The sequence below is a fragment of the Pseudophryne corroboree genome, chromosome 4 (genome assembly GCF_028390025.1).
Source record: "Pseudophryne corroboree isolate aPseCor3 chromosome 4, aPseCor3.hap2, whole genome shotgun sequence".
Lineage (NCBI taxonomy): Eukaryota > Metazoa > Chordata > Amphibia > Anura > Myobatrachidae > Pseudophryne > Pseudophryne corroboree.
In genome coordinates, this window is record NC_086447.1 from 175889953 (window position 1) to 175905634 (window position 15682).

The following is a 15682-nucleotide window of genomic DNA, read 5'->3' on the forward strand; positions in this document are numbered from 1 at the left end:
AGCAGGAGTATGTGTGTGTGTGTATGTATGTATGTATATATATATATATATATATATATATGAGTATATGGATATATGTGGATATATGTATATCTTGAGGGTGGAAATAGATAATCATATCATGTGTGGGATCATATTGTTCAGAGTCACGTAAACCTTAATCTGGTGGGAATAAGAATATTATCATATATTACCACATTAAGTTATTAATAATACCAGATTTATGTATGATTAATGTGATGGGTTTAACTGGTCATGGGGCGGGAACTCAGATGCCAACAACAGAAATCACATCTCAAGTCTTAGCCATCGCCCACTTCTTGAGCTGACCAATGATCCCCGGTGCACAGGATATGTCCCACCCCCGAACCAATGGAAGAAGAGCACACAGTGTCTATTGTATTATGTTTTAATCCACTGTATAAAGAGCCAGCTGCATGCCAGGTCACTATCACAGACTCTAAAGGTCATCTACCCAGATGACTGAGGACCAGACTGGGAAGCGCAGGTGAAAACCAAACACGTATGTACCATTGACTGTAGCCATTATTCTATTGTATTGTTATTGTAACCCCCTTTCAGTAATTATATGTTGGTGTGTCGGAACCCGGCATTTTAAATACAATCTGGTGTCGTGTTTCCTTTCCCTGCTAAGGTATTAAAGTGTATTTACAGCCACTCGGACTGCTGCATTGTGCTAACAGCGTACAGGCCTGTGTACGCAAACTGTGTAGTCACTACGCCCTTTAGGCGTATGTACGCAGAGTGCGTACACTGTGCGGCTTTGTGTACGTAAGGTTTGTGAATAACATAAAGATGAAAGGTTAATTACCGCGGCCGCAGCGGCTCAATATTAAAGTGTATCAAGTGTGTTTAATGTATATGCTTTTTAATCCTGTAAGTAAAGCAGCGTTTACACAACACAATGTAACTCCAAGTCAATCACACTTCTGTGAAATCAAACTATCCACTTAGGAAGCAACACTGATTGACAATCAATTTCACATGCTGTTGTGCAAATGGAATAGATAACAGGTGGAAATTATAGGCAATTAGCAAGACACCCCAATAAAGGAGTTGTTCTGCAGGTGTTGACCACAGACCACTTCTCAGCTCCTATGCTTTCTGGCTGATGTTTTGGTCACTTTTGAAAGCTGGAGGTGCTTTCACTTTAGTGGTAGCATGAGACGGAGTCTACAACCCACACAAATGGCTCAGGTAGTGCAGCTCATCCAGGATGGCACATCAATGCGAGCTGTGGCAAGAAGGTTTGCTGTGTCTGTCAGCGTAGTGGCCAGAGCATGGAGGCGCTACCAGGAGACAGGCCAGTACATCAGGAGACGTGGAGGAGGCTAACAACCCAGCAGCAGGACAGCTACCTCTGCCTTTGTGCAAGGAGGAACAGGAGGAGCACTGCCAGAGCCCTGCAAAATGACCTCCAGCAAGCCACAAATGTGCATGTGTCTACTCAAACGATCAGAAACAGACTCCATGAGGGTGGTATGAAGGCCCGACGTCCACAGGTGGGGGTTGTGCTTACAGCCCAACACCATGCAGGATGCTTGGCATTTGCCAGAGAACACCAAGATTGGCAAATTCGTCACTGGCGCCCTGTGCTCTTCACAGATGAAAGCAGGTTCTCACTGAGCACATGTGACAGAGTCTGGAGACGCCAAGGAGAATGCTCTGCTGCCTGCAACATCCTCCAGCATGACCGGTTTGGCAGTGCGTCAGTAATGGTGTGGGGTGAATATTTCATTCATTCAGATCTAGGATGTGTTATTTTAGTGTTCCCTTTATTTTTTTGAGCAGTATATATATATATATATATATATAGAGAGAGAGAGAGAGAGAGAGCGAGACGGGTGGCACTCCACGGATTCAAAAAATACAGCAGCTACACAAGCTTAATTTCAACGTTTCAGGTGCTACTTTATTGGCACCTCTCGTCAGGATTTGTGTAAATATATATATATATATATATATATATATAATTTTTTATTATTATTATTTTTTTGGGGGGGCCTGCCTATTTTGCGAGTCCAGGAAGGGGGCAGCTGGAGAGTCCATGGTCACCGCCCCTGACCCATTCATTAGCCTTCTAGTTGCGGGACAGGGGGAGTTTCCCAGGAGTCCATATTGGTGGTGCTGGGGAGTGGGTACCTGCAGCGAGGGTTCTTGGACCTGGCAGAAGGGCGGAGAGGAAGGAGGGGAGGCAGAGTACCCATCTCTGCTCCCTCTCAGATTCTGCACCCGGGGCGCATGCCCCCTTAGACCCCCCCTGGATGCGGCCATGATGGTGTAATGTTTATGCAGTCTCATTGCATCAGTCTGTATTATGCATAGGCTACAAGCAGAATCAGCCTTCCTTAACATATGGCGCAAAGCTGCCCAAAGCTATTCTAGTGGTTTATTTGGCTAATGAGATCGTCCCCTAAAAAGTTTTGAGTCTATATTAAAATTACTATGTTCTGTGCAGGCTTCATTAGCTGAATATGTTAATAAATGGTTAAAATTAGAAAAAATAGAGTGTTGTCCCACCCAAATCCATAAGCAGCCTGGGGAAGGGGGGGTTGGGGGTTGGGAGGAGTTTGCTGTTGCTATAGTAGGAGGACACACAGCATGGTGGTACTAACGAAGCCTGCAGACTTCATAGTGATCTGTACAGTGCTTCACCCAAACTTGCATGCCACAGGTAAGTCCATTGTTTGGCCAGGTTTGCTATCATTTTATGGCTGCTTTCGCAACTGTGTACGCAGCATCAGATGCAGATGTTAAGAAAGGAGGCAAGATGGATTTATGATTTAGATAACATTGCCCCAAAGGGAATGAATGAAAATGTGAATTTCAAATGTTTTCTATGATATTAGTAAATAGTGTCATTGTAACAAGTGTGATATTAAAGTACATTAGGGAACAAATGAAGAAAATATGATCACATCCGATAATTAAGGGGCTATAATATATGTGTTTTAAAAGGATCCTGTACTAAGGTATATGATCTATGCTTTTAGCTTTAGGGGGTGTTGTTTAAGTCTGATTGTGAAGGTGCATGCATCTCTAGTTACTCCCATTAGTTTAATATACCGTGATAATAATAAATACAAATGTGGAAATTAGTTCCACGGGAGATACGGAAGTAAAGTATGACAAACAGTTGAAACGCATGTGAACTGTAAAAGCGTCATAAGAGGGTGCAGGATGTAACGTGTCCATAGTGAGTCATAGAGTGGTGCCGGATGTGACACATGCATTGGATTTGACTTGTACGTCTAGCATGTCAGTGTGTCACGTGACCGGAGTGGGGGTGTTTATAGCCTGGACATTGGGGAAGTGAGCAGACATGCGCAGCTGGTTGGAACACACGCTGGGATTCCGGCTTTGACAGGTAGCTGATGTGGACATTTGAGTGAGTACTAATGATGGATGCACCTAGAATAATTTGTTTGTAATGGTTCATTTGTTGTTTGTTATAGATGTGAGTCTAATAAGGCACGTAAGTGGCCGAAGTCGACAGACATATTAAAGAAACTAGATGTATCTAAAAATGGAAGAGCATGTTGGCATATTATGTGTATCACTGACCTGGTTTGGGAGTGTTGTGGACTCGGGGTTTCTTCCCGTGACCGGGAAGAGGAACCGCAACTGGGCCGCAGCAGAGGTGGCCGAATGTAAGTTTTCCTCATGCAGGATCAGGTCGGCAGACAGGAGGCACGCGTGGACGCTGAAGATCTCCTGAAAGACAGAACTTGAAAGGTGCTGATGAATCAGAGAAGAATACCAGGTGCTGTAGGCACAACTGCGCTAACGTGCACTGGGGCTTGGAGACACCGAAGTGTTTGTAGGCGCTGAAGTGCTTGGAGGCACTGAGGTGTAGGGAGGCGCTGAAGTGCTTGGAAGCACTGAGGTGCTTGGAGGCGCTGAGGTGCTTGGAGGCACTGAGGTGCTTGGAGGCGCTGAGGCGCTTGGAGACACTGAGGTGCTTGAGGCACGGAGGTGCTTGGAGGCACGGAGGTGCCTGAGGCACGGAGGTGCTTGAGGCACGGAGGTGCTTGGAGGCACGAAGGTGCTTGAGGCACGGAGGTGCTTGAGGCACGGAGATATTCGGAGGCACGGAGATGGTCGGAGGCACGGAGGTGCTGGGAGGCAAGGAGGTGCTGGGAGGCACGGAGGTGCTGGGAGGCACGGAGATGCTCGGAGGCACGGAGGTGCTGGGAGGCACGGAGATGCTCGGAGGCACGGAGGTGCTGGGAGGCACGGAGGTGCTGGGATGCACGGAGATGCTCGGAGGCACGGAGGTGCTGGGAGGCACGGAGATGCTTGGAGGCACGGAGGTGCTGGGAGGCATGGAGATGCTCGGAGGCACGGAGGTGCTGGGAGACACGGAGATGCTTGAGGCATGGAGGTCTGGCGATCACCACTCCTGATGAACTGATGATACTCAGGCACTGATGCAGTGCCTGGTGCCTGAATTTATACTTCCCACCACCGGCTGGTTGGTGGGAAGTGCCTGATGACATCACCCGCCCAGATGCCGGGCCGAGCGACGGGAGCCGCCAGCGAGGACGGCCGCAGAGAGGACCAGCATGCCCGGAGAGGTAAGTATGGGGGCCGGGGCGGCGGCGTGACAGTACCCCCTCCTCTAGGGGTGGCCCCTGGACACTTCCCAGGTTTCGTAGGGTGCTTGGCATGGAAGATCCGGATTAGACGAAGAGCTGAGACCTCAGAAGCTCCTATCCAACTTCTCTCCTCAGGACCATAACCTTTCCATTCTACCAGATATTGCAGGTTCTTATGAAGATAACGAGAGTCCAGAATAGTTTTGATCTCGAAGTCTGTCCCAGTTTCAGTTTCTACCGAAGTGGGGCTTGAGGGCTTAGAATGAAAATGATTAAGGATGAGAGGACGAAGGAGAGAAACATGAAAGGCATTCGGTATGCGTAGATGAGAAGGTAATCCCAACTTGCAGACCACAGGATTCAGGATTTGTAGCACAGGGTATGGACCGATGAACCTTGGGGCGAACTTCATGGTGGGTACCTTTAGCCGGAGGTTACGTGTGGAGAGCCATACCCTGTCACCAACCTTGTATTGAGGAGCGGCTCGCCGTTTCTTGTCCGCAAAGAACTTGTATCAGACAGAAACCTTTTTAAGACTAGCATGAACCTTACTCCAAATTTGTCTGAAGTGTAGTAGAGTGGAAGTCACAGCTGGAACCTCTCCTGTTGGAAGAATTTGTAATTCCGGAACTTGTGGGTGGAAGCCATAGTTGATGAAGAACGGAGATTCGCCAGTGGAGGAATGAAATGAATGGTTATGTGCAAACTCTGCCCAAGGCAATAACTCTACCCAGTTGTCCTGTGAAGGGGATAGATACAGGCGGAGGAAAGTCTCCAAGTCTTGATTGACTCATTCCGTTTGCCCATTAGTTTGGGGGTGATAAGCGGACGAAAACTTAAGTTTAATTTGTAAGGCCGAGCAGAGAGCTTTCCAAAACCTTGCGGTGAACTGTACCCCTCGATCAGAGACTATTTCTTGAGGCAACCCATGCAACCGAAAATGTTCTCAGACAAATATTAGAGCTAATTTAGGAGCTGTCGGCAGACCAGTCAAAGGAATGAAGTGCGCCATCTTCGAAAAACGGTCAACGATCACCCAGACAGTGTTGAAACCTTTGGAACAGGGCAAGTCGGTGACGAAGTCCATGGAAATGCGAGTCCAGGGTTTCATAGGAATGGACAGAGGACGAAGTAAGCCAGCAGGAGGTAGGCGGAGAGATTTATGCTGTGTACACTGTGGACAAGAATTAACGTAATCCTGTACATCCTTCCTCATGGAGTCCCACCAGTAAGATCTTTGCAGAAACTTGTACATCTTCTGGGCGCCGGGATGACCGGAAAACTTGGAGATATGGGCCCACTGTAGTATCTTCGACCGGAATTTAGCTGGTACGGACATTCTTCCAGGGGGGAGGACCTGGAGTAGTTGAGGCAGCGGAGACAGAAATTGGATTCAGAATTAAACTCCGCTCGAAAGAATCCTCTTCATCTGTGGGAGTTTGTGAACGGGACAGTGCATCCGCTTTAGAATTGAAAGTCCCGGCTCGGTACTTGATAACAAAAGAAAATCGAGTGAAGAAGAGTGCCCATCTAGCTTGGTGAGGATTCAAGCACTGTGCAGTTTTGATATACAACAAATTTTTGTGATCAGTGTAAATGGTAATCACATGTTTGGCCCCTTCTAAGAGATATCTCCACTCTTCCAAGGCAGATTTAATTGCCAAGAATTCCTGGTCTCCAATAGTGTAATTTCGTTCAGCTGGAGAGAATTTACGAGAGTGAAAGCCACACGGATGTAATTTCTTATCTGAGGCGTACTGAGAGAGAACGGCCCCAACTCCGACCGAGGATGCATCAACTTCTAGGAAGAAAGGTTCCTCGAAATTTGGTTGTTGAAGTACTGGAGCGGACATAAAAGCCGATTTCAAGTGGGAAAAGGCCTCTATGGCTTCGGGAGGCCACAAACCCGGGTTGGAACCCTTTCTCGTCGAGGCGGTAATGGGTGCAACAATGGTGGAAAAACTTCTAATGAACTTTCTATAATAGTTCGCAAAACCCAGGAATCTTTGTATTGCTTTCAAGGAGAGTGGCTGTGCCCAGTCCCGAATGGCGGAAAGTTTCTCCGGGTCCATGCGAAGCTCCATCCCCGAGATGATATAACCGAGGAACGGTATTGATGTTACTTCGAAGGTACACTTGGATATCTTGGCATAGAGATGATTCTCACGTAGACGGCGGAGTACCTCTTTGACCTGTATCCTGTGTTCAGCAAGGTCTTTGGAAAAAATCAGTATGTCATCCAAATACACCACGACACTTAGGTATAACATGTCTCGGAAGATTTCGTTGACGAATCCCTGGAAGACAGCAGGAGCATTGCTAAGATCGAACGGCATCACCAGATACTCATAATGCCCATCCCGGGTATTGAAGGCGGTCTTCCATTCATCTCCCTCTCTGATACGTATAAGGTTATAGGCCCCCCTCAAATCGAGCTTGGAAAAAACGTGGGCACCACGAACTCTATCAAATAGCTCTGTGATTAGAGGCAAGGGGTATTTATTTTTGATGGTAATATCATTTAGGCCGCGGTAGTCGATACATGGTCTTAACCCTCCGTCCTTCTTTTTCATGAAGAAGAAGCCCGCTCCAGCTGGGGAGATAGAGGGGCGAATGAATCCCTTGTGAAGATTGGACTTGATATAGTCTGACATAGCTTGTGTCTCCAGAAGGGACAAAGGATAAATGCGACCCCGGGGCGGCATTTTCCCTGGGATGAGGTCAATGGGGCAGTCCCAAGACCTATGGGGTGGTAACTGGTCAGCCGCCTGTTCCGAGAACACATCCTTGAATTCTTGGTACGCCTCCAGGATAAGTTCTTCCTTGCCTTAGTAGAAACACGAAGCGGACAGACAGGGGTGAGACAGTTAGCGTGACAAAAAGAACTCCAAGACCGAACCTGTGCGGTCTTCCAATCGATATGGGGATTGTGAATTTTGAGCCAAGGCATTCCGAGAACCAGATCGTGATGCATTTCCGGAATCACCAGGAACTCCAAATATTCTTCATGTAGAGCCCCGACCTGTAATTTAACTGGAACCGTGCGTTCTGTTATGATACCCTTGGATATCCTAGTACCATTGATAGCTGTCAAGGAAATAGGCCGTTCGATAGACCGTACTTCCAAATTCAGGCTTTGGACACAGAGAGAAGAAACGAAATTCCCCGCAGCCCCGGAGTCCAACAGGGCTTCAAAAGACTTGGAAGTAACCTTGGTGGTTAACGTTACAGGGAGCAAACAGTCCGAAGTCGGAGAAGATTTGGTTGTAACCCCCAACTTGACTCCTCCGGAACAATCTAGGCCTGCCCGTTTCCCGGACGGGATTTGCAAGACTTGATGAAGTGACCCGCAGCTCCGCAGTACAGACAGAGTTTACCCTCATGACGACGCTGTCGCTCCTCCGGGGACGATCGGGATCGGTTAATCTGCATGGGTTCGTCCGGACTTGGGACCACCGCTTGCCTTGCAGGGGGAAGCCGGAACCTAGAACGATTCGATCGACTACATTCACCTCCACGTTCCTGTATCCGGAGATCTACCTTGACACAGAGAGAGATCAATTCCTCTAAAGTATCCGGAAGCTCCCGAGTGACCAACTCATCCTTCAGGCGATCAGAGAGACCGTTCCAGAAAGCAGCTCTCAGAGCCTCATTATTCCAGCGAAGTTCAGAGGCAATGGTTTGAAAATGAACCACATACTGACCCACGGATCGGGAGCCTTGACGGATGCGGAGCAAGTCAGAAGAGGCCGAGGTCATCCTGCCGGGCTCGTCAAAAATTCGTCGAAAAGACGTGATGAATTCGGAGTAATTGGAAACCAGTGAATCAGAACGTTCCCATAATGGAGGCACCCAATCCAAGGCAGATCCTTCCAGCAGAGAAATAATATATGCCACCTTGGACCGGTCTGTAGGAAAGTTATGTGCAAGTAGCTCGAAATGTACCTCGCATTGGTTTAAAAAACCACGACAATTTTTAGGATTCCCATTATAACGGGACGGAGTAGGCAGCTGAAGGCGCGGAGTGACACAGGCCGATGGTTGAACATTGCTGGAAGCGGCAACTGGTACGGCTACTGGAACTGGTGCTGGAATTACCGAGGCTAGGGACGCCTGAATCTGATCCAAACGCCCGGACAACTCCTGGAGGTACTGCATCACCTGACCTTGGGCCGCTTCCTGACTTTGTACTCGGGAAGCCAGACTCTGGATGGCCCTTGAGTCCGTGTTCCGATCCCCCGGGTCCATGAGGCCAGAGTATACTATCACTGACCTGGTTTGGGAGTGTTGTGGACTCTGGGTTTCTTCCGGTGACCGGGAAGAGGAACCGCAACTGGGCCGCAGCAGAGGTGGCTGAATGTAAGTTTTCCTCATGCAGGATCAGGTCGGCAGACAGGAGGCACGCGTGGACGCTGAAGGTCTCCTGAAAGACAGAACTTGAAAGGTGCTGATGAATCGGAGAAGAATACCAGGTGCTGGAGGCACAACTGCGCTAACGTGCACTGGGGCTTGGAGACACCGAAGTGTTTGTAGGCGCTGAAGTGCTTGAAGGCACTGAGGTGCAGGGAGGCGCTGAAGTGCTTGGAGGCACTGAGGTGCTTTGAGGCACTGAGGTACTTGGAGGCGCTGAGGCGCTTGGAGACACTGAGGTGCTTGAGGCACGGAGGTGCTTGGAGACACTGAGGTGCTTGAGGCACGGAGGTGCTTGGAGGCACGGAGGTGCTTGAGGCACGGAAATATTCGGAGGCACGGAGATGCTCGGAGGCACAGAGGTGCTGAGAGGCACGGAGATGCTCGGAGGCACAGAGGTGCTGGGAGGCACGGAGATGCTCGGAGGCACGGAGGTGCTGGGAGGCACGGAGATGCTCGGAGGCACGGAGGTGCTGGAAGACACGGAGATGCTTGAGGCACGGAGGTCTGGCGATCACCACTCCTGATGAACTGATGATACTCAGGCACTGATGCAGTGCCTGGTGCCTGAATTTATACTTCCCACCACCGGCTGGTTGGTGGGAAGTGCCTGATAACGTCACCCGCCCAAACGCCGGGCCGAGCGACGGGAGCCGCCAGCGAGGACGGCCGCAGAGAGGACCAGCGCGCCCGGAGAGGTAAGTAAGGGGGCCGAGGCGGCGGCGTGACAATGTGGAGTCATAGAATGGAATACTATACAATAAATGGAAGATTTTTTCCTGATGATCACTGAATTGCATTGAAAAGTGATGTATATGTTAAGCTGAACTCTGTGACCCTGAGCTAATGAACATGCTATATTGAAACAGCGAATTCATACAGCTGTGCCTGAAGATTGAACATAAATAAAAACAACTGTGTGTTGCTGAAATATGAAAATAGTAGTGAGTGCCTTTACTTTTGTGGATATGGACATTTCCGGTGAGGATTAATTAAAGAGCACCCTGCATGGTGAAGAAATTGAGAGGAGAGTGCATCTATGCAATACTAGGGGAATTTATGGATCGTAAGAACCTTTATAGCTGCACCCCACGGAGATTGACTTTGAATTAACATTTAACATTTTATGAATTTGTGGTGTTTTTGCTTAAGGCACATAAATGTTAAACACCATCTGTGCTATTTAAATTTTAGAAGGTTTATTAATTACGTGATGTGATTACTATTGAATTGATTCTAAAGAACATCAATTGAGCATTGTGGAAAAACTTGATATATCAATTATTACATTTGTATATAATTATTTGATCAATAATGACACAAATTGGGAATAAATTGTTGGACGAGGTTTTATTGGCACAAGCTGAAAATATTCAGCTAAGCCTGACAGACGATGATGCAGAGAAGGTATTATTTGCACAAGAGGAATTTGGGGAGTTACCGGCAGAAACTACACTTGACCTTTATCATAGATTATTGAGACTTTCTAAAAAGGAAATTGATTTGGTCCTCCATGGACACTTTCTTTCAGATTACTACAGACAAAAAAAGATTCCCAGAGGTTTCAGGATCCAGAATGTGCCAACTATTGGACGCACAAATCCTGCATTTTGCAGTAGGTGGTGCAGTGTTTTAAATAAATGTTCAATGGACCTGTTACTTCTGGTAATTGAAGAGTTAGGAAATGATCTTAAAAAAACTAGGGTTGAACTAGGGAAGTTTAAAAACTTATTTCAACCGAAATTAGTGGAGGATACAAATGAAAAATGGTTGGAGAAATTGTCCAATAGTATTGAACGGTAAAGAAAGGATCTTGTTGCTTTTAAAAGAAACAAGTTAGATGTAGTACTGAATGATTATAAGAACCACAATGTATATAGGTGGTTGAGCGGGGAAAGTACAAAGTTTACAAAGCCCCGCCAGAGAAATCAGAGATATAAACACCCATATTCCATAGATTCTACATACTCCTCCTCTGAGGCTGAACAGTCGAATAGACTCCCACCCAGTGGTTCTGGGAATTTTTTAGGGGTCAGTACAGATTCAGGAGAGACAACAGATATAAGAGAAAAAAGATTCCGCACCCGTGGAGGGGGAGGAAGGAGGGGAAGAAGGAAGCGTTAAGTAACAATGTTTTTAACCTTTCTAAATATCCTTTGACAGAGACAGAACTCTCAGTATTTGTTATGCACACCAGTGCCTGCAGGAAAGTACTGGTGTCAGAACTGTTATGCACTCCAGTGCCTGCAGGAATGTACTGGTGTTTGAACTGTTATGCAAAACAAATGGACTCACAGACAGACTGGGGAATATGACATAACGTACACAGAAGGTGATAGGGTAACAAAATACACACAAGGTGAACAGAGAAGCCCAGAGGCTAAGGAACTGGGTATCTCCCTTGTATTAGAACTGCTCAGATGGGAAAAGCAAGATGTTGTGTTTTAATACGTAGAGAACCCGAAATGCTGTTGCTAAGGGCAACAGCAAAACCCTAAAGGGTTACCAACGGGTGTGGCAGTAAACTCCTTGGTCAGAGATGGAATGATAGACACAAGGAGAGTCTCCACAATCCTAATTCTCACTTGCAGTGCACAGGTTCAGCTTACTGCCACTAAACTGACCCCTGACACCTAGCACAGTGAGACAGGATTAGACAGGCAAGTCTTAGAATACAGCCGCAAACTTGCTAAGTTCACAGAGTAGTAACAGAACCCCAGCAAGCTAAACGACTGACTCCAGTCTTACTGCTAGGTCTGGATTGGCAGAGTGTAATACCAAATCCCCAGGCCTATTTGCAGTAAGCAACAAACAAATACAAAGCTACACAGTACTGGTTAACTTTCAGGAACTGACTAACCAACAAAGATTCAGCAGCATCTGCTTACCCTGAGAAGAGGCCTTATAAAGCAGGTGCTGTCCACGCCCCACTCAGACCTCACAGACTGTGAGCACAAAAACCAGCACCGGATCCCCTGCCGTGCACAGAGCCTATAACCACTGCACAGCAAAAGACCCGAACCGGAGTATCAGCTGCGCTCAGGTACTCTGCTAGCACTTGTCTCCCGGTTGCCATGATGACGTGGCAGCACAGGGCAGGAGACCCTAACAGTACCCCCCCTCTGACGAGGGGTCAAAGAACCCCTACCACCGGGTTTATCGGGGAACTGCGAGAAGAAAGAGCGTATCAGTCTGGGGGCATGAAGATCACAACTGCGCACCCACGACCGCTCCTCCGGGCCATACCCCTTCCAGTGCACCAAAAATGACAGCCGACCCCGAACCACCTTGGAGTCAAGAATCCTTTCAACAACAAACTCCCTCTGGCCACGTATCAGAAGAGGGGAAGGTCTTCCACTGGAAGAAGGATTACTAATCGCCCGTTTTAAAAGGGAACAATGAAATGTTTTATTGATACCCGAACGGGGCAGATCTAACTGAAATGCCACCGGATTGATAACCCTGGTGATCTTATAAGGGCCGATGAACCGGGGGCCTAACTTATGAGATGGCTGTCTCAACTTCAAATTCTTGGTAGACAACCAGACGAAGTCTCCTAATTTGAAGCTGCAGGGTCTTTTCCGCTTATCAAAAACCCTTTTGGTCACTAATGACACAGACACAAGGGCTTTCTTCACTTTCCGCCAAATACCTCTAAGGACCGAAACCACAGAGGAACCACCAGGCGTGGAGTCCAGGGGGTCAAAAGAATTGGCCTTAGGATGATGCCCATACACACAAAGGAAGGGAGAGATCCCTGTAGCAGAGTGAGCCGCGTTGTTATAGGCAAACTCCGCCATGGACAGATGAGCAACCCAGTCAGTCTGACACTTGGAGACATAACACCTGAGGAACTGCTCCAAGGACTGGTTCACCCTTTCAGTCTGCCCATTAGACTGCGGATGGTAGCCTGACGACAAGCTGACAGAAATCTGGAGATCGGAACAAAATGCCCTCCAGAATTTGGCCACAAACTGGGATCCGCGGTCAGAGACCACATCAAGTGGCAACCCGTGGAGACGCACAACATGCAGCATAAATAATTCAGACAGGCGTCTGGCCGATGGCAGCCCAACCAGTGGAACGAAGTGCGCCATCTTCGAAAACCTGTCAACGACAACCCAGATGGCTGTCATCCCCGAGGATTTGGGCAAGTCCACCACAAAATCCATTGAAATGTGGGTCCATGGCTTAGATGGGATAGAGAGTGGATGTAATGGGCCAACAGGAACCCCTCTAGGAGTCTTATTTCGGGCACAGATGTCACATGCCCGAACCCACTGATCCACATCCTTAGCCACCGAGGGCCACCACACCGCCCTAGATAGCAACTCCCGAGTTCTGGCAATACCCGGGTGACCTGCCGACTTCTTGGCATGGAATTCCAGGAACACTCGCTGTCTTAACCTAGGAGGCACAAACAAAAGACCTACCGGAAGGTCTGGAGGAGCCTGCTCCTGTGCTCTAAGGACTAATGATAAGAGGTCCTGGGTAATGCCCACTTTAATACATGATGGGGAAACAATGGGCAACGGCTCCTCGGTGGTCTCCTGGATTGGAGCAAAACTCAGCGAGAGCGCATCAGCCTTGATGTTTTTTGACCCAGGGCGATATGTTATCAAAAAATTAAAGCGAGCAAAAAACAAAGCCCATCGTGCCTGCCTGGCATTGAGACGCTTTGCTGACTCTAAATATGCCAGATTCTTATGGTCAGTGAGAATTGAGACCACAAACTTAGCCCCCTCAAGCCAGTGTCTCCACTCCTCGAGTGCATCCTTAATAGCCAACAATTCCCGGTTACCCACGTCATAATTCATCTCGGCAGGCGAAAATTTACGGGAAAAGTAAGCACAGGGATGAAGGCGATTATCAGACACTCCCATCTGAGAAAGCACTGCCCCAATACCCATCTCAGAGGCATCCACCTCCACCACAAAAGGACGCTCTGGATCTGGGTGTCGCAGCACCTTGGCCGAAAAAAAAATGCCCTTTTGAGACGGGCAAAAGCCGCTTTAGCCTCACAAGACCAGTGAGCAACATCCGCCCCTTTCTTAGTGAGTGCCACCAAGGGCGCCACTATAGACGAAAATCCAGCGATAAATAGTCTATAAAAATTCGCAAAGCCCAGGAAACGCTGAAGCGCCTTCAAACTAGTGGGCTGCACCCAATCCAGGACTGCCTGTACCTTGGAACCCTCCATTTGGAAACCTTCTGGGGAGATAATATATCCTAGAAATGCGATTTGCTGAACTTCAAATTCGCACTTCTCCAGCTTCGCCCCAAGCCGGTGGTCTCTGAGTTTCTGGAGGACTAAGCGTACATGCTTCCGATGTTCCTCCAGGGAATGGGAGAAGATTAGGATGTCATCTAAGTATACAACTAAGAATCTATCCAAATATTCCCTGAGCACATCATTCATGAAATCCTGGAAGACTGCCGGGGCATTACAGAGCCCAAAAGGCATCACCAAATATTCATAATGCCCTGAGTGGGTATTAAAGGCAGTCTTCCATTCATCCCCCTCTCTTATTCGGATTAGATTGTACGCACCGCGTGGGTCAATCTTAGAAAAAATGGTGGCAGTACGAAGCTGGTCAAACAAGACCGAAATGAGAGGCAGTGGGTATGAGTTTTTAATCGTGATACGGTTCAATTCCCTGAAGTCGATGCAGGGTCACAACGAACCGTCCTTTTTACCCACGAAGAAGAACCCCGACCCAACTGGAGACTGTGAAGGTCTGATAAATCCCTTAGCCAAGTTCTCCTGAATGTACTCTGCCATAGCCTGAGTCTCAGGACGTGACAGGGAGTACAACCTGCTCTTGGGAAGCTTAGCATTTGGCAACAAATCAATGGCACAGTCATAGGGGCGATGGGGAGGTAGTACCTCTGCAACTTTTTTGGAGAACACGTCCGCAAAATCTGCATAACACCCTGGCAATCCTGGCAAACTTAGCTGCGAGAGCCTGACTGGAAGGCTCAAGCAACTCCTGAAACAATCAGTACCCCAACTAAGAATCTCCCCAGAGACCCAGTCAAATTGAGGATTGTGGGCCCTTAACCAGGGTAACCCCAACACCAATGGGGCAAAAGTACAGACAGTCACATAAAAGGACAATTTTTCAGAGTGTGTGGCTCCAATAAACAAAGAAATCTGGCTAGTGCAAGAGGTAATTTTACCTTGGGATAATGGTTCCCCGTTTAACCCACAAATCTCAATTTCCGATGCCAAGGGTACTAAGGGAACAGAGTGTTTCAGGGCGAATTGGCGGTCCATAAAAACCCCGTCGGCCCCACTGTCCACAAAGGCCTCAGTCTTGACAGTTTGACCGAGGATCTTCAAGGTCACCGGAATGATAAAAGTCTTCTTGGGAAATTCTGACTTCTGGCCTGACAGGATATTTCCCATCACCCTCAGGCCCTGAAGTTTTCTGGCTTTTCTGGGCATGATACTACCACATGACCTTTATTCCCACAGTACAAACACAACCCCTGCTGTCTCCTCCGCGTCTTCTCACGCGAGGAGAGGCGGGTAGCCCCAATCTGCATAGGCTCCTCGGAAAATTCCTCAGAGTCTGAGGTTCCCTTGGGAAGGAAGGAAATCTCAGTCTCCCTTTCAAGCCTACGCTCTCTCAGCCGTCTATCCACCCGGA

General features: G+C 48.1%; 1 protein-coding gene across 1 annotated transcript in view; it reads left to right on the forward strand.

Annotated features, from left to right (window-relative positions):
• Positions 1-15682, forward strand: part of PIGX (phosphatidylinositol glycan anchor biosynthesis class X) — a 108703-nt gene that overhangs the window by 83526 nt on the left and 9495 nt on the right. The gene's annotated exons all lie outside the window — the stretch shown is intronic.